This window comes from Papaver somniferum, chromosome 2 (assembly GCF_003573695.1).
Source record: "Papaver somniferum cultivar HN1 chromosome 2, ASM357369v1, whole genome shotgun sequence".
NCBI lineage: Eukaryota > Viridiplantae > Streptophyta > Magnoliopsida > Ranunculales > Papaveraceae > Papaver > Papaver somniferum.
The window spans coordinates 95,686,336-95,710,584 of record NC_039359.1 but is presented as its reverse complement, the minus strand read 5'-3'; positions in this window follow the sequence as shown (position 1 = coordinate 95,710,584).

The window sequence follows — 24,249 nt, the reverse complement described above, 5'->3', positions numbered from 1 at the left end:
TACGCACTTGATTCCCTTAGCTGATCTCACCCATAACTAAGAGTTTCTACGACACAAAGTCGAAGACTTGGTAAACAAATCTGTCTTACACAGAAAAGTCTATGGAATAGATAAATCTGTCTCCCATAAAAATACTATGAGTTTTGCTTCGTCTTTTGATAAATTAAGGTGAACAGGAACCAATTGATAAACCAGACTTATACACCCGAAGAACAGCCTAGTATTATCAATCATCTCAAAATAATCTTAATCGTATGAAAACGAAACAAGATATTGTGGAATCACAAACGATGAGACGAAGATGTTTGTGACTACTTTTTGTCTTAACTATCAGAGAATAAATCTCGAGCAAATCTTAGAGAAGATAGTACTCAAAAGAATCAAGCAATATCAGAACACGCAATTACAAAGAAAATAGTTGGGTCTAACTTCACAATCCCAATGAAGTCTTCAAGTCGTTAACCTACAGGGTTTTGGAATAAACCTGAGGTTAAAGGAGAATCGACTCTAGTCACAACTAGTATTACACATGAGGTGTGGGGATTAAGTTTCCAAGTTGCTAGAGTTCTCCTTTATATAGTCTTAAAATCAGGGTTTGCAATCAATGTTACCTTGGTAACAAAGCATTCAATACGTTAGATGAAAACCTGATTAGACTCAAGCTAATATCTTTCAACCTGTTAGAGCACTGCTCGGTCAAATTTGCAAGCGTTTCCATCTCAAGCTTTTTTGTCAAGTTTAGTGATCAATATTGTTAGTCTTGATTTCTAGTCTACTATAGCGATGTCTCGGACTAGGATAGATTGTGTAGTTGAGCTTTAGACTTCACGACATTCACCAATTGAAGATGAAGAACTACTAAGGAGAGCTTGTGGAACTTCATCAACAAAAGGTATGTGGAGACTGAAACTCATCTATCACTCGAAAAGTCTATATTGAGACAAAAGTTGTATAAATATATAATACTCGATTATACACATTTCATATTTCGAGTTGAGTTGAGTTTAACTCGCTTACATATTTCTCGAAATATGCGTTGGTAGGCTTTCGCTTTAACCAAGTTCATCTTATATTCTTGACGAAAGTCAAAAGATTATAATGTGAAAATCTCCTGGTAACATCTTACATGATTTGTGTGAGACAATCATTTGATATAGACCTGAAATGTTTCGTTTTGATTATTTCAATAACTTGAAATACGCTTTGATGCTAATAGTGTGTGAAAAAAACTATTGTCATCCTCTAAGAATGTTTCAATGATTGAAATAGAGTTTAGAACACTTAACCATAATTGGATTATAGACATAGTATGCGTACTTGCATATATGTTGATCCAAGACCGGTTTAGTGTGCATACTCGTATGCGTACTGGCGAGGTCAGGTAAAGTCCGGGAGCCTTGGTATGCATACCCGTATACGTACGGGCGGACTCAGTTGAAGTCCGGGAACTATTGTATGCGTAATAGTACGATTACTAATTCAACTGTTGTTTATGGATGTGTGATAGTATGCGTACACGTTCGCATACTGTCGGACACAGTCCAAGTTCGTCTACTTAAGTTTGCGTACCCGTTTGCATACTTGAGTGGGTTAAAGTTATAGAATCAGTTGTTCCATGAACAAATACATTTATATAATAAGGAATGCAATCTTTTACAAACCGTGGCTATAATGTTCATGAATTGATTCGAGTGAATCAAGCCGATTTTGTTTCGATTGTGTTCTTGTATACTTCTATGAGAATATAACAATTGAACAACTCTATAACTAGTTTCATTTGAGTCATTTGAACTAGTTGTGATTCAGATGAATAAGGTTGATATGAAAGTGTTCATGTGGCTAACTTCGGTTAACTATTGTTGAACCAACCTAGTGTACACGTTTAGGTACGATTACCCATATCTAAATGAAGGTATGTTTCATTTTTGTATAACAAACTAAGTCCGTCTAACGGTGGAGAGTTGTTGCTTTGGTTTCAAGCAAACTTAGCTTCAATCTTAGATCAGATTTCATCTTACAGTGAATATTGATTGCTTTGTTCTAAAGCTATCAAACCCTGATTCGAAGACTATATAAGGAAGAACTCTATCAACTGGGAATCCTAATCCCCACACCTCCTGTGTTGCGACTAGAGTCGATTCTCCTTTAACCTTAGGTTTATTCCAAAACCCTGTAGGTTAACGACTTGAAGACTTCATTGGGATTGTGAAGCCAGACCCAACTATTTTCTATGTGGTTGCATGTTATGATCTTACTTCTAATCGTGATTGAGTATTATCTTTTCTAAGATTTGCTTGAGATTTATCTCTGATAGGTAAGATTAAAATAAATCACAAATATCTTCGTATCATCATTTCTGATTCCACAATATCTTGTTTCGCTTTCATACAATTAATATTATTGTGAGGTGATTGATAATACTTGGTTGTTCTTCGGGTATATAAGTCTGATTTATCAATTGGTTCCTGTGTACCTTGATCTATCAAAAGACGGAACAAAACCCATAGGTATATCTGTGGGAGACAGATTTATCTATCTCAATAGAATTTTTTGTGTGAGACAGATTTGTTTATCAAGTCTTCGAATTTGGGTCGTAGCAACTCTTAGTTGTGGGTGAGATCAGCTAAGGGAATCAAGTGCATAGAATCCCACTGGGGTTCAGAAACGTAAGGAGCGCAAATGTACCTTGATCAGTGTGAGATTGGTTAGAGCTCAACTACATTCCAGTCTTAAGTTCATTGGTAGTAGGCTAGTGTCTATAGCTTAATATAGTGTGGTGTTCAAAGTTGGACTACGTCCCGGGGTTTTTCTGCATTTGCGGTTTCCTCGTTAATAAAATTTTTGGTGGTTGTGTTATTTCTTTTCCACATAATTTTCAAGTGATCGGATGATCAATAAGAAACTTCCCAAGTTAACATCAAATGACTGTCTCACATAAATCATATAAGATGTTCAAGGTAATTTTCACATGATCATCTTTTGACATATATTTAGTTTCCAACAATAAATTGTTTCCAATTAAACTCGTCAAGAATATGATGAACATAGCTAAAGCAAAAAACTTCCAACACATATTTCGAGAAATAGATAAGCGAGATAAACTCGGCTCGAAATATAAAATGTGTATAATACAAAAGTCTATAAAGTTATACAACTTAGTCTCACTATAAGATAAAATAAAATAAAATTCCGAGTGATAGATTAGTCTCCACATACCTTTTGTTGATGAAGTTCCTCCAAGCTCCTCAGTAGATCTTCGTCTTCAATTGGTGAACCCCGTGAAGTCTAAAGCTCAAATACACATTCTATCCTAATCCGAGATATATCTATAAGTAGACTAGAAATCAAGTATATAGTTTTGATCAACTATACTTGACAAACAAGCTTGTGATATCAACGCTTGCGAGTTCGACCGAGTAGTTCTCTAACACATATCACAAATATCAACCTGAGATGGTGCGTGAGCAATCTCCTTCCCATCTAGCCTCTTGGTAACAATATTGGCTCCACCCCATATGTATATAGCTTGAGATGGGGCGAGTAACAGTTTGATTAGCTTTGTGATTTTGTATCATTTTTTTTTTGGGTTAGGTTTTTTTTTTTAAAAAGAAGTAAACTATCTTTAGTTTATAAAATTTTCTTGGCAGAAATTCTGGCATTTGAATGCTTTCAATTGTTGAGAAAACTCCAATCGGTTCACACTTTCTATGACAAAATATTTCTTCCCATCTGAGGATAAATAATATAGTCTCCTACTATCTTATTTATCATACTGTGATATGATAAAAATATCAATTATTCTTGTGCTCTGAATTTGTTTTTAACTGTTCATTGAGCTAAGAATAAAAGCGATTTTCCTGTCACTCAGATATAAAATATTCACTCAGTGTGTGAAACTCACGGTTCATGATTTGATCTTGGTTAGTGTAAACCATATAGGAATCATGCTTTCTTTTTATGGGCCTTGGTACCTGCACCGGCCCAAGCCCTCTAAAGGGATATAAAGGTTACAGTACGCGTACCCTTCTTCTTCCTTACTTCGTCCGCATATGTGAACAAGTTCTTCTTCTAGGGTTCGTACCAGCTCCATTAAATCCTTCTTGGAGGTCAAATAAAAAGCGTGAAGGAAGAAATTTCTACAAGGAAGCTAATCAAGTAAGTCTCTTATCTTGTTTTCCCCTCAATTATATTTTATAATAGGAAGGTCTAATAATGATGATAAGAGACCAAGGAAAATTTCTAAAGGTCTTGATAAATCCTCTCTCTCAAGTAAGATTGTTCCAAGAGACTAAGACTCTATTAGAATTGTATTCATCAATAATTAGTAAGACCTTTAAAAAGATTTCTTCTAGTAGATTCATACTAGAGAAGAAATTGGTAAAGGAAAGTGGTCATAAAGAAAACTTGGTGTGTTTTGAGAAAAATAATCTTGGCAACATCTTCAATGGTCTTGGTGAAGGATTTGACACTCTCACAAGAATCTTTTATGCTAACATCCGTGTTGTTAATCTTGATAACTTGGAATTCAAGACTATGATAAGTAGGAAAAAGATACTAGTTGATTTCAAAGATTACCAAAATCCCTTTGGGTAATTTTTGACTACCTAGACCAAAAGGAGAAAGACCATCTTATGAAGCTATTTCGTTTGGTCTGTCCCGAAAGAAGTTTGATTAGAAGGGAAATTTCCTACCTAAGATCTTAGTATTGCTTTGAGGATCTTCGGAAAACTTGGCATCTATAATCTTTGTCCCTCCACAATTAAGAATTCTCGGTGGAGTCGTGAATTTGCAGAGTTGGTTTATTTCCTTGAAATGGGTGCTCAAGGTCTTGATGTTTGTATATTTATTATTCTTCAAATGGTCACGATGACGTCGCTCAACAAGAAATTAGGCTTTGCATGCTTAATTGGGCAAATATGTAGTGCTCACTCCGTTGCTCACATTGGCAACTCTGTTGGAACTCCCAAACTATTTCGTCAAAGTTTTTCATAACGTATGAAGACGAACTTCTACAAAAGACAAATATATGATACTCTTGATGGTTCTTGTGATCATACCACTTTGGGTCTTCTTCAACAAATTCACAAGGGTGTTTGTAAGGTAAATTCTAAGGTAAAATGTGTGCAAGAAGAATTTTGTGTGACTGCTATACAATTTCACGAAATCAAGGAAGAGACGGATAAAATTCAAGCTTCTTGGATGGATTCCATGATGATGAAGATGATGATTAACTTCTTTATCTTTTGATAACATCTAGGAAACTTCTTATAAAAATTTATTCTTATTTTTAAGAAGGATAAATAGGGTATGAAATAGCATTATTTGTGATTACACATAGCTATTTCAATGATTTTCACCTTGTAATGTTTTAGATTTATTTATTTAAATTCTAACGTTATTTGGAAGATGATGTTTGCAGTATTTAATCTTTTTGATTTCATATATTGCAAATTTCTTATGATATATCTATGTGTTTACGTCCGTGAACTATGATTATCTCAAACATATTCAAAAGTTTCTATTGTGTCATTATACAAATATTGATGAAAGATATAATGAACTTTTGAAAGTATTCTGCAGTATTGATTTTTCCCTGATCCAATTTTATGTTAAAGTACTGTATGGCTCCATAAGTTTTCTTATGTTGAGCATTTATGATTAAATTAATCAAAAAGGTCTTCTTGTGGCTAATTTATCCGAGTTTACTGGATACAAATTCATGGTGGTTTGTTAACGTCCAAAGAAATCCTTTTTTTCTCGTAAAAGTAAGGTCGCTCATGTTTTTCTTTCAGGAATGACATAAAATAGGGGAGAGTTCTTAATTGAACTTGTGCTTAATTGCCATATCTTTGTGGAGAGTGCGGCAGTGGAATATTATATGAGTTATCTTGTATCTTTATAAACTCCTTGATGAATACACTAAGTTTTGACTACGTGAAATCATCAGAACAAAATTGATATGTTCTCTTTTCATTATGATCCCGTAGTTTTCGTACCTTTGTCACAAAAAATGAGAGAATTATTTGGTAGTTCACACTACATACATATGGTTTGCGGATCATTATGTAAGGGGAAGTGGTTTTCATTGTAAGATGAAGTATTGACTAAAGGGAGGGAGGGGGGGTGATACATATCACATAGTATTATTTCAAAGTTGTGATACAATTGAACTTTTATTATCTATAGTAATACTATGACACTGTATAACAATGATTGAGAACATCTGTTTTCTTATTGTTATGGTTATGGATCTTCAGATGCTGAGTTAAACACGTTTAGAATCACTGAAGTACTTGGAGTAGCGAAGAACTCAAGGAATATTGAAGAGCCAAGGAAATCAAGAATGATAGATGAGAAGCTACAAAGTTTATTTATTTTGTAATCCATATGTATTGATAGTTTTGCCACTAAAATTGACAAAGGGGGAGTTTGTTAGAGCACTGCTCGGCCGAACTCGCAAGCGTTTCTATATCAAGCTTGTTTTTCAAGTTTAGTTGATCAAAACTATATACTTGATTTCTAGTCTACTTATAATTATGTCTCGGATTAGGATAGAATGCGTAGTTGAGATTTAGACTTCACGGAGTTCCCATTTTAAGACGAAGATCTACTAAGGATCTTGGGGGAACTTCATCAACAAAAGGTGGAGACTAAACCTTATCTATTACTCAGAAGTCTATTCTATTCTATCTTTTGATGAGACTAAGTCGTATAGCTGTTAGACTTTCACATTATACACATTTGATATTTCATGACGAGATTATCTCCCTTATCAATGTCTCGAAATATGTGTTGGAAGTTTTTTTTTCTTTAGCTATGTTTATCATATTCTTGACGAGTTTAGTTAGAAACAATTTATTATTTGAAACTAAGTACATGTCAAAAGATGATGTGAAAATTACCTTGAACATCTTTTATGATTTGTGTGAGACAGTCATTTGATGTTAACTTGGGAAGTTTCGTATTGATAATTCGATCACTTGAAAATTACTTGAAGCTAATGGATTTTGTGAGACAACCATTATCGTCTTCCAAGGATGTTTCAATGATTGAAATGAGAGTTTGGAACGTTTACCTATGTCTGGATACAACACGGTATGCATACCTAGTATGCGAACTGTTTTGTAATGATTCAGGTCCGAGAACCTTGTTTGCGTACCTAGTATGCGAATGGTTATACCTAAGTTGGGTCCGGGACGGCTGTTTCCGAACGAATTGACAGGCCAAGGTTCGGAGCTGCTGTTCGTGTACCTGGTCGGCGAACACAATGGTAAAGTTCTAGAATCGGTCATGTATGATTCTCATACTCATAAACTAATACATTAATGATTTAAGGAATGCAATCTTTGCAAACCATGGCTTAATGTTCATTAATTGATTCTTGTATAAGTACTTTGTACGATTAATAATCAAACCTATTTCGATTCAGTTTGTTCATATATATTTCTATGATATAGGTAACAATTGAACAACTCTATTTGAAACACAATCATATTCATTTGATTATCTTTCACGATTGATTGATCTTCATATTTGATCTAGAAGTGTTAGATGAATACGGTTAAGACAAAAGTGCTCATATGGCTAACTTCGGTTAACTAATAATTTAGACAACTCAATATACACGCTTAGGTACGGTAAACCATATGTAAATAAATGTATATTTCATTTGTGTGTAACAATCTAAGACCATCTAACAGTGGAGATTGATTGCTTTATTTTAAAGCAGAGTTAGCTTGAATCTTAAATCAGGTTTTCATCTAACAATGACTTAAGTTATTAAGATATCTTACATTTGATTGAAAGCAACCCTGATTTGTAATACTATATAAAGGATAATTCTAGAAATGGGAAAACCTAATCCCCATACTTCTATGTGTTCCTAGTTGCGTGCTAGAGTCAAGTCTCCTTTAACCTAGGTTTTTTGTAAAACCATTATAGGTTAACGACTTTAAGACTTCTATTTTCTCTGTAGTTACATATTCTGATCTTACTTGTTCTATCATATTGAGTTTTATCTCTAAGATTTACTCGAGATTTATCTCCGATAGGTAAGATGTAAAAAGTAATCACAACAGTTCTTCGTCTCAGACTCTTGTAATTCCGCAATAAATTTTCCTATTAATCAGTTAGGTTATTGTGAGGTAATTGATATTTCAAGGCTTCTCTTCGGGAGTATAAGACCGGATTATCAATAGGTTCCTGTTTACCTTGATTTATCAAAAGACAAAATAAAAACCGAATAAAGAATAGACATATTTGTGGGATACAGATTTGTTTATAAGTCTTTGACTTTGGGTCATAGCAACTCTTAGTTTTGGGTGAGATCAGCTAAGGGAATCAAGTGAGCAGAATCCGGCGTGGTTCTAGAGGAGTAAGGAACACGACTATACCTTAATCGATGTAAAACTTGGTTAGGGATCAACTACATTCCAGTCTGAAGTTAACTTGTAGTAAGCTAGAGTCTGTAGCGGCTTAATACAATGTGGCGTTCAAATCTGGACTAGGTCCCGAGGTTATTCTGCATTTGCAGTTTCCTTGTTAACAAAACTTCTGGTGTCTCTGTTATTTCTTTTCCGCATTATATTTTTATATAATTGAAATATCACATGTTGTGCGTAGTTCATTATTTAATAAATCCGACCTTGTTTGTTGGATAGAACTTGATTGATACTTGGGCATCGGTATTTTGTGCCGTCCAAGTTATTTCTCATATCAATCAGGCTCGCAGGTTTCTATCTGTTTGATTTGCTGATTATATTGAGAAAAAGATAAATCTTTTTGATATATCTCTTGATTTATCTTGATTTTAAGTTGGTGCTCTCAGAATTATATTAGAGTTTAGTCCATACAGATTGTCGAACGAATTATTGAGTGTGGTTTTTATGCCCCCACCTTTTCACTTCCTATATATAAGCCTATATGTGTGATTTCCTTTTTAATTGTAGATTAAGGCGAGTCTGGAAATCGATAAAAATATACAAAGTCTAGCTAACCACAAAATCTGGAATTATACTTTCCGAAAAGCATCCTAGATTATTATTCACCTCACAAGTATTAAACCCGTGGAATCACAGAGTCTGAGATAAAAAAAACAACTTTGTGATTTCTATCTATCTTGTTTGAGTGAGTAGCTCAACAATCAAACAAGATCAGGATACACGAACTATCAAGATAAAAGATAGTTGTACATGGTTTCACGAATCCCTATGAAGTATTTATAGTCGTTAAACCCTAAAAGGGTTTTAGGAAGAGGATGACTCTAGTTTACAACTTGGACACACAAGAGAAGTGTCGGGATTCAAAGACCCTAGTTGTGTGAGGTTCCCCTTATATAGACTTTCAAAGTATAAGTTTCTTTAGGTTTAAGCTAAGATAGCTTTGGAACCAACCAAACATTAGATAAATCTTTGAAATGTGATTGACATATCAAGATATACACTCTGGTTAGGATGAACCGTAACTGAACCGTGTACAAATACATTGTTCATAAGCAATTATCTGAAGCTAGCCGATTGAACTATAAGCTTAATCATTTTCATATAACACTTAAGACTTTAAGTTTGAGTCACAACCATAGGTTATAATGTGATCAATCATGTCTATATAGTGTTCTTAGATATTGATCCAAATGCTAATTATCTTACAGATATAATTTTATGTGCATCTGAAAATATTCGATAGGCCAAGTACGTGTAATCAACCTTATCTGTGACCATATTTGCCATGGTACATGTACCGGGTATGTGTACCCTTAAGACAAATATAAGTTCTGGAATTTATAAAACTTTTACAGTTTGCGTACCGGGTATTGATACCACAACGGTTTCAAAACCACAGTTCTTTTCCGGTATGCATATTATTCCAGGTTCACGAGTTCTCAGACTTTTTGTGGTATGGATACCGGGTATGCGTACCATTAAGTCACTGTCTACATATAGATACCTAGGTACATATACTAAGTATATGTACTTCGGCTCCGGACCTATAACAGTTTTCCCAGTTTGTGAAACTGGTATGCATACTATCATGTATCCAGATTTACAGTAGTTCTATGTTTCTCTTTAAATCAATTTGAAACATTCCCAAATAACATCAATGGCACATATCATTGTTCCAGGATATTATCGAATGATAAGCTTGAATCACAATTTAGATTATAAAAAATAAATTGTTCTTAACCGATATTCATCAAGTATGAAAAATGTTCATTAAACTTAGTCATATATATTTCGAGAACTAATTACCAAGATAAACTTGACTCGAAATTCTTGATATGCTTAATATAGTCTAATTAGTCATGCCACAATGTCTCATAGATAGAAGGATGAATATAACTTGAGAAAATAGGTGGTTCAGTCTTCACTTACCTTTTGTTGAAGAAGTTCTCCAAAAAACTTCAGTTGATCTTCGACTTCAAACGGTAGAACGCAGTGATGTCCGATTCTCACATACACTTCTATCCTAATCCGAGACCTAACTAATTGTAGAATAGAAATAAATATATTTTTTTGACAACTAAATCTGACAACAGCTTGAGATATCAACACTTGTGAGTTCGACAGAGCAATGCTCTAACAAGAACAAATGTATATTTGTCTCATTAGCCTTAATGACTTTCATAGAATTATGGTTTTGCCAAGTTGAAGATGGTATTCACAATGGTTGGCTTTATAAGTTGGGTGGAGGAATTTCTAATTTCATTTTTTCTGTTTGAAGAAATTTGATTTGAGGAAGTGATTTTCACTCAAGTGAACAAAGTGATTTTCATCAATCAGGTTGGTTTGTGTTATTGCATTTGATGCATGTTTTCAATAAATATTTTACTGAAATATTTTCTTTCAATTATATCTTTATAAAAATGATTAAGTTTGAATTATTTTTTTTAAGTTCTGATGTATCAATTTAAGCAAGAATTTGGTAGGTTTAAACCGAGAAAAAAATCAGTTAGAAACAACGTTGAATATGTGTACCTTGTTAGACTAGGATTTGGAGGGAAAGATTTATCAATGGAGCTCAATACAATAAGGAAAAACATCTGTGGACCACCGCGAAAACTGCACATCGATTGTTTGATAAAATGACTAAAAGAAAAGTGAGATTTTAATTTTCTTTCCAGTTCTGCAATACATGACTAAATTTAAATTTGACTGGTGGCTTTCATTTGGGGTTGAATCTTTGTTATGTAATGGACACCGCAAGTTTAATATGTATGGTTCTTATCATTTATAACAGAATTATGTTAAGTATTAAATTTACAATGCTAATGGGAGAAATCAATTTAGTAAAGTACATTTCAATAACACCGATGTTATGAATTTTCAGTAGGAGATCATGAATCGCGATGGTCATTCACTATGAGTCTGACCATTCTGAGCACATTGTTTCTATCTGATGACCATTAACATTTGCATTGGTTGGTATTGTTTTGGAGTAAAAACTGTTTCTACTGGTTATGGTAAATTTGGGTGTGTTGATGAGAAACGAATTTAGACCTAAAAAAATGCACTGCACGGGAGTACTTTAGATTCGAGAGATCAATCTGTACAATCCTGGCCTAAACCAACAAATGGTCGTTCCAGTCTTGCTTCGGTCACAAAGTAAAGGAGAAGGGTTGGTCTTAGGGAGGGAAGTGAAGAAGGTGTTGAGACCAGAATGGTTAATTCTGAAGGTGTGGTTATTTTATGACTTGTATCAGAATGTGGAACTGGGCTGTGGAATGTAAGCTATCAGTTCTTTTGTGTTTTGTTGGATACTTGTGTTGTTGTTAACCAAAACTCTGTTTTTGGTCGAAATAGGTAGAAACCTATTTATACAAGTCATAATTGAACGCACCCTGATCTCGTAGGAAGTGGGAGTGGTTGAGTAATGGAGAAGTGGGGTAATGTGTAAGTGCCAGAAACCACGCCCCCACTATGAAGGAAACGTATTTGTTTACACCCACTACTTCTTACCGCCACTAACTGCCCTGCCTTCCTGAAACTTTCTTATAATGGACGTGTTGCACGCCGCATGCTGTAAACCGCCAGACCAATACCCTGATGAGCATCCCCCAGTTTGTGACATGTTTGATGTCTCGAGTATTTTCGTGGAAAATGTGCAGCAGATCGTTGAGTGGGTCCTGTATGCAAGACCTAGTTATCCTGATCAATTGTGCGCCAGATGGGTGGCGGATTATCATCTTGTGGCAAGTCAAGTCTTGGGACTTGCCATAGGAAAATGGCGTGTGAACCTGAGACTTTCCACATGCCGGTCAATTCTGTGGTGAATTTGGATGGCTGAGGTTGTAATTCATGAGAGAGGTGGCCATTGATTGTGACCACATTCCGTTGGCACCTGATAATAGCATAGTGGCGCCATTGACACATGCCAGTAGCATAATCACATATTTAGCGCATGCCAGTGGCACAACGGCATGGTTGGCATATGTCAGTGGCATGGTGGCACGAATAGTGCCCGGCATAGTCGTGGCCGCTATATTTTGGCATATTGGTGTTAGACCCAAACATGGCTCGACAACACTGGTTCTAGTGGCCACATCAAACTTAATTCCCTAGGTAGCATTACTTGGCTTGGTTGGCGTAGCAACCTTACCTAAATTAGGGTTTGTCATACCGAAACCCTAATTAACGTGTGTGGCATGTGGACATGGCACGGTGACGTTTTTTATGTAAACTGTGCCATGGACACGTCAAATGAGCTATGGCAGGTCCATAACGTGGGGGTGGCCACAGGAGCAAGGGTACCTATGAGTGGACATAGCATGGCACCATTTTTAGGGTGTCTTGGGCCCGCATGACTCATGGCACGTTGTGGGGCCCAAAATGGCGTAATTTGAGCCACGATCAAAATTAGGGTTTCAACTAAAGCCACTAAAGCAAAATCGTGTTCTAGTTGGGATACCCTCGCTGGACTCTACTATGGCGTTGGCCACGAAAAAAAAGTGAGTTAGCACGTAAGCACGTTGGTTGTGGCGGAATGGCATGTTTGGCATGATGTTGTGGCATGTTGGCATGCCAATAGCATGTTCGCGTGGTTTGGCACGTTTGGCATGCTAATAGCATGTTCGCGCGGTTTGGAACGTTTGGCATTCCATTAGCATGTTGGCGCGGTTTGGCACGTTCGGCATGCCATTAGCATGTTGGCGCGGAATTACACGTCTGGCATGCCATTATCATGTTGGCGCGGTTTTGCAAGCTAATTGGCATTGTGACCATCTGGTGTAATTTGCCTCCTTTAATACTGTGGCGGGTTTAGAGCCATCTAATTAGTCAATAGGAAATGGGTCCGGCCAAACATAAGGCGTGGCCACATCTCTAGTGCGCGTGGCAGATTTAAAGCGACCTGATTGGTCGATGGAAAAAGGGACGGCAGGTATGGGTCCGACCACACCTCATGTGCATGTGGCGGATTTAAAGCAACCTGATTGGTCGATGGAAAGAGGGCCGGGAAGGTATGGACCCGACCACACCTCGTGTGCATGTGGCGGATTTAGAGCGACCTGATTGGTCAAAGAGGGGGGGCGGCAAGCAGCATGTGGCGTGGCCATATGCTGGTGGCGCCGGCTGGCCCATGGCACGACCGCACCTCCCTTTGTTGCTGCTCCTATTTTCTGCGACTCCTCATTTATTCCTTGTTTTCTTTCCCTAGTTTTCCTAGGTTTAACTTCGACCAGCAAGGTCTGATATACTGTGCAGGGTGCAAAAACCCTAATTTTTTCAAATTAATCAAGTTGGTATTTGAATCTTGTGAATTGTCGCAGAATTGATTGAATTGTGCATGTTGACACAGAGTTCTTTAAATTTATTGCTAGAGAACGGCAAACTTTCCGATTGAGTACTTTTATGCAAACCTTAACCTTTATACTTTAGGAAATTCATGCTACTCAGCTTGCGAGTGAACACTAATTGTCATGTCATATCAATATTAAGGGTTCAGCAGGGGAACATAGCACAAAAAGTATTCAATGAGCCTTATATTAATGAATAATATAGGCAAGGTGTCGAAATTTATAGAATATCTGGGATTGTTGCTACATGCACCATTCTGAATAAATTTCATGTAAATATATTGATTTGCTCAATAAATGCGCAAGTGAAAAGATTGTGAACTCATCACTCTTACATAGCTCTGTCTCTTTGAAGAATGACAGCATATTAAATGCAAAGTTTTACAATTTTAGCCCTGAACTAAAAACCACCGTCAACATTAAGTCCCCTGCTTAACACGTAACAGTGGCATTGTTGCGGGGTAAGCATGAGATGGTGACATATGAGGATAAACAATCGAAAGGTAAAGATATGAAGAGGTTACCCGGAAAAATTCGACTGATCTTTGGCAAGAGGCATGAGCAGTCCGTGATCTTTGTGACAGTGTGCTTCTTGGCTTGGCCATGAAGTACTAGTGCAACGAAGTGTTAGCGCCACGGGACAACCATGCTTCTTCGACCAATGGCCTCCGTACTAACGCTGCGACCTTGGCCCCAAGGTTTGGCTTGATGACCCAGCTGTCCTTGTTCGTGCACGAATCCAAGACGGATTCCTTTTCCCGCTCGAATTCTCAAGACATTGTGCATATAAAGGCGTTGTCCATCTTCTTTATTTTTTGTTTCGTTGGCTTTGTTTCCGCGTCTTCATGTTAGAAGCAAAGGTGCACCAATCGTGAGCTTATCGGTGGAAGGAGCAGCAATAAGAGAAGGCAAGCACATTTCAGGTATGTATTCCAATGTCTCTTCTCTTTTTTTTGCTCTTATGTGTTGGTGTGAACCCTAGCCGTAGGCGTGACTTCCATGAACTTTCAAAATTATTCCAACATGAATGATTCTTTTTTGCTAGCAGTATTGTAGTAGTGTTAGCCACGACATTAATAGCAACGAAACCAATCATTATTAGTGTCTTTAGCAAGAATTCATAGGAGGATGGCCGCCGTTTGCTCCTTCTTTCATAAAACCTAACATTAGGTTTTTTTTTTTCCGTAGCATAATTCCCGCGGCAAGACACAATTTCGGCCGAGGGAATATTTCCCGTGGCAAGATATGTGTTTTATTTAAGCGAGCATCAGTCCCCATTATTTTGGCCGTGGGTGCCATGAACTATGGCCAAAGAAAATATTCCTGTGGAGAATTTGTTGTTGGCTCTTGATCATTAGTGATAATACTCAATTTTGGCAAAGTCCTCACGCATGTTTTTTCTTCAAAGTAATAACTCGTTTCATGTTTTGCTCCGTTGTAGTTACTCCAAAAGTGAAAAGTAGCATAAGGAATTCTTGTTAAGATGTCACCTGGAAATGGCTCTGTCGCCGTGCCAAGAAATGCTAATATTACCAAATATGAGCCAAACATGGACGATGAATTCTGCACAAGGTCTTGTACAGCCATGAGGACCCATCCCAAACATATTGCAACCTTTCTGACCGGTTCAGAAAATGAAGGAGAGGTCCAGTCGGTCTATCTAAGGCGTGTAATAAGGTTTTTTCTCCAAAATAAAGAGTACCCAGCTTCTCCTATTGACTCCAAGATTTGTCATAGCCCATTGCGCTCTTATGACAGATGGATGAAATTCATGATAAGCCGTGACCATATGAAGGCTAATCTGATTGATGCGCAAATCATGAATGTTGTCATGGCGTCTGCGACACTTCAGATTAGAAAAGACGCTGCAGGTTTAATTACTTTTATCTCCATATGGTGTGCGGAGACTCACACGACTACATGTAGATGCGGTGAAATGACGATTTCTTTGGAAAGTGTAGCCGTTCTGTTGAATCTTCCAGTAATTGGGAATCTTGGCGTTGTCTTGTCCGAGGAAGAAGAAGAAATGCACGCCACTCTATTCATGGAGTCGACATGATATGTTAGAAAGAACTATAAGGAAAAGTGCTTTTATACTTGGTGGGTGTCTGAATGGTTCCCTGAGGAGCCAGAGCCGGATCAGGTGTTGGATGACACGCTCAATATTGCTGTATTTTTAGCCTTGTGGTTATCCAGAGATATTTTTGATGATGGCTCTGGCAAGAAATAAATAAGACAGGGGCTCATCAAATTTGATATCAAATTGGTGAAAGGTGTTGCTCTTCCCATAGGCAGTTTGTTCCTTGGCTCCTTGTACACACATCTGGATTGCTTAGCAGCGGACATGTACGTTTCTAATGGGCATATGAAGGTAGACTCATATATTCATGTCGCCTTCATCCAAGCATGGTTGTGGGAGCATTTCAAAGATTATGCTCCTAATCCGGTAAATTCATTTCCTGGTACATATGCCGGCTCTATGATACTTCGTTGGTTGAAGAGGCGTCCAAGGCCTGGCTCAAAACTCGTCGATTTCTTTGAAAACGCGTATGTAATCAACTTCCGTTCCCGGGCTCCGGTCCACGCGTCCATAGTTCAGCCAGACGTTTCTGCTTCCGCCCCGGATATGACGTTGCATTCTGATGGAGAGAAAATGAGCATTGGAGAAACTGTTTTCATGCTAAGCTGCATACCTGGATATGTACCGTCTTTTTTCAAGGAATCTTTTGAAGTGGTTCCTTATAAAATTGATAGGGCGGCTCGCCACATGGGTTTTGATCATGGAATTCCATTCCGCCGTCCGTTGACGCCTCCAAAAGAAATTTTGACGTCTGTTTTTGATAGCAGCGTTTTTGTAACAAAGACAAGCCTCCCATTTTTTCTACCAGAAAGACATCTAGTGACAACCCCTAAGTATAGGGAATTTTGGAAGGAAGAGTTCCTCGCTATTCATCAATTCGTGCAGAATATCGTGACAGATTCACGCGGCAAGCCCTCCTCTAAGGTTTTGGAAAAACACGGATTATTGAGGTCGCCTTCTTAGGGTAAGCAGAAATCTTCTAGACCAGATGAAAACAGTCCCCAAGAAAAGGAGCGATGGTCAAAAAATCGCGCGGGCGGCATCCGATCGACTTCGACGGCCCTAGTGACCTTCAGTTCTTCTAACATGTAAGTATGTATGATTTTCTTCGTGATTGCGTAAATATTCTGAATTGTCTCCACTGAACATCTCTTCCCCTTTTTAACTCAGGGTCTTGACAACATGAACACCTTCGCCAGACTTGCACGTGGTCAGAAAATGGCACCTTCTGAAGAAAAATCTGGCTATACTGAGCCTTTTGACAGTGAAGAGGAAAACGAAGAAGAAGAAATATCAGGATACGACGTGACGGGAAAAGCACTTCGGAATGTAGCAGCGAGTCTTCTTCCTGTGCCAGTGCAATCGCGGATGAGTTGGTGAGTTTTCACACGTTTTTCTTTTGGACTATTTATTTATACGGAATAAATATTCAATTGGTGATATTACAGGAAGAAACCGCTTCTGAAGATAACTCTGAGATGGAGATTCATGGCAATGAAGATGTAGCTGTGACGGAAACCGCGCCCATTGATAATCCTGAGATGGAGATTGATCATCGTGAGGATGTTGCTGTGTCTCCAGTAGTGTAAACCGTTTCCGTGGCTGCAGGTACAATCCTTTCCAAAGGATCTTCGTTAGTCGCACATCCAGCTGCATGTGTCGTTTTCGACCCTCCATTTGAGGCTCCTTTTGAATGTCATGTGTTGATTGGAGGATTCAGTGTGCCATCTAAGTATGCGGAGCTATATACCAAAATATGGGAAAAGTATGGGGACATCGCAACAACTAAGAAAATTGATAGTCGTTTCTCCTTGGTTAGACGCGTGGAAGAATCCTTCTCTTCAATTCATGATATGTGTAGCGTGACCGGCCACACCGTCTCTGGAGAAGTAGTCTCAATCTGGGAATTACATCGGGACATGTGTGTGAACTTCGAGTTTAACGCCTCCTGGTTCTGTGAAGGATTTTCCAAAATCCAAGAGATGCAAACTGAAATGGTTGGAGTCCCTTCCGTGGATTTTATTAACCAGCATAAGGCGAAAATCGAGAGGTTATCCCAGGAACTGAAGTTGAAGCAGGATGCTCTTCAAAACTTGAAGGACGCTTTCTCCAAGAAGAATGAGCCGTTGTTGGACGATTTATGTTGAATGCTTTTATTTTCCTGAACTTCCTCCTCTTAGGTTTTTTTTTTTTTTTTGAAAGGCAAGAGACGCCTCTTTTATGGTTTGATTTTCTTGTTTTTGGATTGATAGATGATTGCTTAATAAGGATCCCTTGAATTGATTTATTTTTTTGGAATGGATTCATAAGTATTTTTTTTTTTGAAAGTAATGGTACTTGGATCAACTAATATGTTGGGATCCGAATTATGAATGCAAGTAACGCAATCGTTTCGGAGAAACTGTAAGCATTGCATGAAAAAAGGAGAAATATGGGAGCGATATGAAATCGTAGAACAATTGGGTTGTTTAGCTTCTGTTTTCAATATGGATTTGACGCCTATGTCAGATTTCCAACGAATTCAAAATGAGGGGTTGTGTAATCATTGCTTGACAAAACTTACTCGCTTAGGGGCCTCCCAACGAAACTGAATTTTCCGCAATCCTGGCCGCGAGAAGTCCCCAGTCGTTCTTTATTGTCTTTGTAACATCTTTATGTCGATCCGAGGTAACGCGGAGAATCTTCAGTTCCAAGGCGCAATTCCCCTGAATCAATCTTTTCTTGGACAATGGGCTTCAGACCATTGCACTCACTGGTAGGATGATGGACAAATCTGTGATAGTGGCAATATCTTGAATCTAACATCTCTTGATCAGTGACAGTTGGTGGGCGCCATACCGGGGGTAGTTGGACTGCTCCTTCTCGCACCCAAACTTTCAGTAATTCCAGAACTCTTCTTATAGGCAACGGGAAGCGCGAATGTTTTGAGTCTAGCTTCTCTCGTATCAAGGGATGCTGTGGTGGATATTCTTGTAAGCTTTGATATGAAGCTCTTTTCGAGGGAAGAATGGATGCTTGAGCGACCATTGATTCGTAAGAGGGCCGTTTGCTTCTGCCATTTTGTTGAAGGGTAATTTCTCTTGAGGGGCCAACATCAGTGGTGATGCGAAGTGGCTGGGCTGGACATTGTTTATTGGCGCAACGCTCGTCTCCATAGGCATCTAGGCGGATTCCCCCTTTTCAGGTTCCTCTCTTTTTAGTAAAGCAGTTGTGGCTGCGGATTGTTGGAAAACTCTTTGAACTTCTGCAAGGGTTTGAAGATACAGGTTTTCCAACAAAGCTTCATAAGTCGGATCTTTAATTTTGTCTTGTAGATATTTTGGCGCGCCTGGCAAGTCTCCTCCCCTAGTTTTATGAAACTGTCTTGGCTCTTTTTCATCGACAAATTTTAATTTGTTGCTTCTCTTCTGCTCTTGCATGACACGGCTACATGTTCTGTCGGCTTCCTCATTCGTAGAGGCACAAATCTTAGCCCAAGATTCAATATTTTTCGCATCATCACTGAAATCGGTAGGATCCTTCGGGCAAGTGTTCGCCGACTCTTTCCATACTCGGCTTATCATACTCTTTAGGATACGAAGCGTCTCATTCTGCCGCTTGATAATATCAACTTGGCTTGCAGCAATATCCTCTAGCATTTTTGTCATACCTTCCATGGTAGTTGGTTCCCGAAGATTCGTCGCTTTGGAAGGGTTTGGATGACCAGGATACATGTGGAAAATTTGGAATTGGTGATTGAAATGAATTTCAATGAGTGATTGAATTAGGTCTAAGACCAACTAGAATGGAAATATTTTTGAATTGATTTTTTGCGACTGAAAGATTAATCTCCCAGTGTGGTCGCCAGTTGTTTTGGGGTAAAAACTATTTCTGCTAGTTATGGTAAATTTGGGTATGTTGATGAGAAACGAATTTAGACCTAAAAAAATGCACTGCACGGGAGTACTTTAGATTCGAGAGATCAATCTGTTCAATCCTTGCCTAAACCAAGAAATGGTCGTTCCAGTCTTGCTTCGGTCACAAAGTGAATTAGAAGGGTTGGTCTTAGGGAGGGAAGCGAAGAAGGTGTGGAGACCAGAATGGTTAATTCTGAAGGTGTGGCTATTTTATGACTTGTATCAGAATGTGAAACTGGCTTGCGGAATGTAAGCTATCAGTTCTTTTGTGTTTTTTCTGGATACTTGTGTTATTGTTAACCAAAACTTTGTTTTTTGCCGAAATAGGAAGAAACCTATTTATACAAGTCAAAATTGAACGCATCCTGATCTCATAGGAAGTGGGAATGGTTGAGTGATGGTGAATTGGGGTAATGTGTAAGTGCCAGAAACCACGCCCCCACTATGAAGGAAATAGATTTGTTTACACCCACTACTTCTTGCCACCACTAACTGCCATGCCTTCCTGACACTTTCTTATGAACGTGTTGCATGCTGCACGCTGCAAACCGCCAGACCAATATCCTGATGAGCATCCCCCAGTTTGTGACATGTTTAACGTCTCGAGTATTTTCGTGGAAAATATGTAGAAGATCGCTGAGTGGGTCCTGTATGCAAGACCTAGTTATCTTGATCAATTGTGCGCTAGCTGGGTGGCGGATGATCATATTGTGGCAAGTCAAGTCTTGGGACTTGTCGTAACAAAATGGCGTGTGAACCTGAGACTTTCCATAGGCCGGTCAATTTTGTGGCGAATTTGGACGGTTGAGGTTGTAATTCATGAGAGAGGGTGGCCATTGATTGTGGCCACATTCCGTTGGCACCTGATAATAGCATAGTGGCGCCATTGGCACATGCCAGTGGCACATAGGCATGATTGGCATATGCTAGTGGTATGGTGGCGCGAATAGTGCCTGACGTAACAGTGGCCGCTATATTTTGGCATATTGGTGTTGACCCAAACATGGCTCGGCAACATTAGTTCAAGTTGCCACATCAAACTTAATTCCCTAGGTAACATTACTTGGCTTGGTTGGCGTAGCAACCTTACCTAAATTAGGATTTGGCATACCGAAACCCTAATTAATGCGTGTGGCACGTGGTCGCGACACGGTGACGTTTTTTGTGCAAATCGTGCCATGGCCGCGTCAAAGGAGCTATGGAAGGGCCATAACATGGGGACGGCGGACGGCCACATGAGAAAAGGTAGCTCTGAGTGGCAATAGCATGGCGCCATTTTTAGGGTTTTCTGGGCCCGCATGGCTCGGGGCACGTTGTGAGCCCCAAAGTGGCGTAATTTGAGCCACGACCAAAATTAGGGTTTCAACTAATGCCACTAAAGAAAAATCGTGTTCTAGTTGGGATACTCTGGATGGACTCTGTTATGGCGTTGGCCACGAACAAAAAGTGAGTTAGCACGTAAACATGTTGTTTGTGGCGGAATGGCACGTTTGGCATGCTGTTGTGGCATGTTCGCGCGTTTGGAATGTTTGGCATGCCATTAACATGTTGGCTCAGAATGGCACGTTTGGCATGCCATTAGCATGTTGGCGCGGTTTGGCAAGCTAATTGGCATTGTGACCATCCGGTGTAATTTGACTCCTTTAATACTGTGGCGGGTTTAGAGCGATCTGATAGGTCAATAGGAAATGGGGTCGGCCAAACATAGGACGTGGACACATCTCTAGTGCGCGTGGCGGATTTAAATCGACCTGATTGGTCGATAGAAAGAGGGCTGGAAAGGTATGGGACCGGACACACCTCATGTGCATGTGGCGGATTTAAAGCGACCTGATTGGTCGATGGAAAGAAGGCCGACAAGGTATGGACCCGACCACACCTCATGTGCATGTGGAGGATTTAGAGCGACCTAATTGGTCAAAGAAGAGGGTCGACAAGCAGCATGAGGTCGTGGTCATCTGCTGGTGGCGCCGGCTGGACCATGACACGGCCACACCTCCCTTTGTTGATGCTCCTATTTTACGCGGCTCCTCTTTTATTCCTTGTTTTCTTTGCCTAGTTTGCCTAGGTTTAACTTCGACCAGCAGGATCTGATATACTGCGTAGGGCGCAAAAACCTTACTTTTTGCAAATTAATCAGGTTGGTATTTGAATCTTGTGAATTGTCACAAAATTGATTGAATTGTGCATGTTGACATAGAGTTCTTTAAATTTATTTCCATAAAACAACACGCTTTCCGATTGAGTATTTTTATGCAAACCTTAACCTTGATACTTCGGGAAATTCATGCTACTCAGCTTGCGAGTGAACAATAATTGCCATGTCATATCAATATTAAGGGTTCAGCCAGGGAACATAGCACAGAAAGTATTCAATGAGCCTTATATTAATGAATAATACAGGCAAGGTGTCGAAATTTATAGAATATCTGGGATTGTTGCTACATGCACCATTCTGGATAAATTTCATGTAAATATATTGATTTGCTCAATAACTGCGCAAGTGAAAAGATTGTGAACTCATCACTTTTACATGGCTCTGTCTCTTTGTAGAATGACAGCATATTAAATGCAAAGTTTTACAATTTTAGCCATGAACTAAAAACCACCATCAGCAGGTATATACGATTCCAATTCCACTGGAAGGTTCCACTTCATGTATATGTGCAAGATAAATGTCACTATCTCAATCTCTAAAAATATCTTCAAAATTGTTGTATCGGTAATTGGAGATTTATGAATCATATTACATTTTCTTTTTTGTTGTTTATTAGGTTAATTATGGTTTTAGGTTCAGAACAAGCTAAAATTCCTTTGTTTGATGAATTGATGTAAGGTTCAAGCATGTGGTGACACATGTAGTAGGATATAAAAAAATGTTGACCATTTATTCATCTATGCATTATTCTATGAGTCTATGCTTACTTATTTTTTTGTCATCTCTTTTGTACTGATGTGTTTGCATTACAAAGAATGGAGAAAGAAAAGCTCTCACACAAGGAATGGTTGCTTTTCATCCTATAATGTTAATGCACTGAATCACATGTTGTTAATAAAATAGTAAAATTATATATCTCTTAACTAATATAACTAGAGTACAAATCTATATGTTGTTGAAAAAGCGGGGGTCTAACAACAACACCCAATATTTCGCTTAGCAATCTGTATGGACAAACTCGATTATAGTTTTAAGAGAATCAACAAGACTCAATCAATTAAAATTATATCAACGAGTTTATATCTCTCTCTTGATTTTATTTACTCAAGAAGAAACTGCGAGTTCTAATCAAATACAAGGAATAACTTGGATGGTACCAAAGACCAATATCCAAGGATCAATCAATGACAATCAACAACCAAAGGTTGGATTACTCTAATTGATGATCTAACGCACAACCTGTATTATTTCAATTATAAAGATAAAACAATATAATGCGGAAATTGAAATAACACAGACACCAGAAATTTTGTTAATGAGGAAAACACAAATGCAGAAAAACCCCGGGACCTAGTCAAGATTGAACACATACTTTATTAAGCCGCTACAGACACTAGCCTACTCCAAGCTACCTTTGGATTGGACTGTAGTTGAACCCCAATCAGTCTCCCACTGATCCAAGGTACAATTGTACTCCCTACGCCTATGATCCCAGCAGGATACTGCGCACTTGATTCCCTTAGCTGATCTCACCCACAACTAAGAGTTGCTACGACCCAAAATCGCAGGCTTTGACAATAAACAAATCTGTCTCATACTGACAAGTCTATCAAAGGATCAATCTGTCTCCCACAGATAAACCCTAAAGGTTTTGTTCCGTCTTTTGATAATAATCAAGGTGAACAAGAACCAATTGATAATCCGGTCTTATATTCCCGAAGAACAGCCTAGAGTTATCAATCACCTCACAACAATCTTAATTGTATGGTAGCGAAACAAGATGTTGTGGAATCACAAACAATGAGACGAAGATGTTTGTGATTATTTTTTATATCTTTCCTATAGGAGATATCAATCTCAAACCAATCAATCTGATTGTACTCGTACGATAGAAGATGCAAGATCAGATCACACAACTACGATAAAAGTAGTATCGGTCTGGCTTCACAATCCCAATGAAGTCTTTAAGTCGTTAACCTGGTTTTAGAAGAAGAAAACTAAAGGTTAAAGGAGAAACGACTCTAACAAGCAAACTAGTATCACACGTAAGGTTTGAGGATTAGTTTTGCACAATACTAGATGTCTCCTTTATATAGTCTTTCAAATCAGGGTTTGCAACTAGGTTACCTTGGTAAAAAAAGCAATCAATATCCACCGTTAGATGAAAACCTTAGATTCAAGCTAATATTTCTCAACCGTTAGATCGAAAACTTAGCTTGTTATACACACTTGACAATGCATGCTTCTAGGTTTGTTAACCGTACCCAAACGTATGCACTTGTTGGTTCAACAATAGTTAACCAAATGGTTAGCCATATGAGCATTT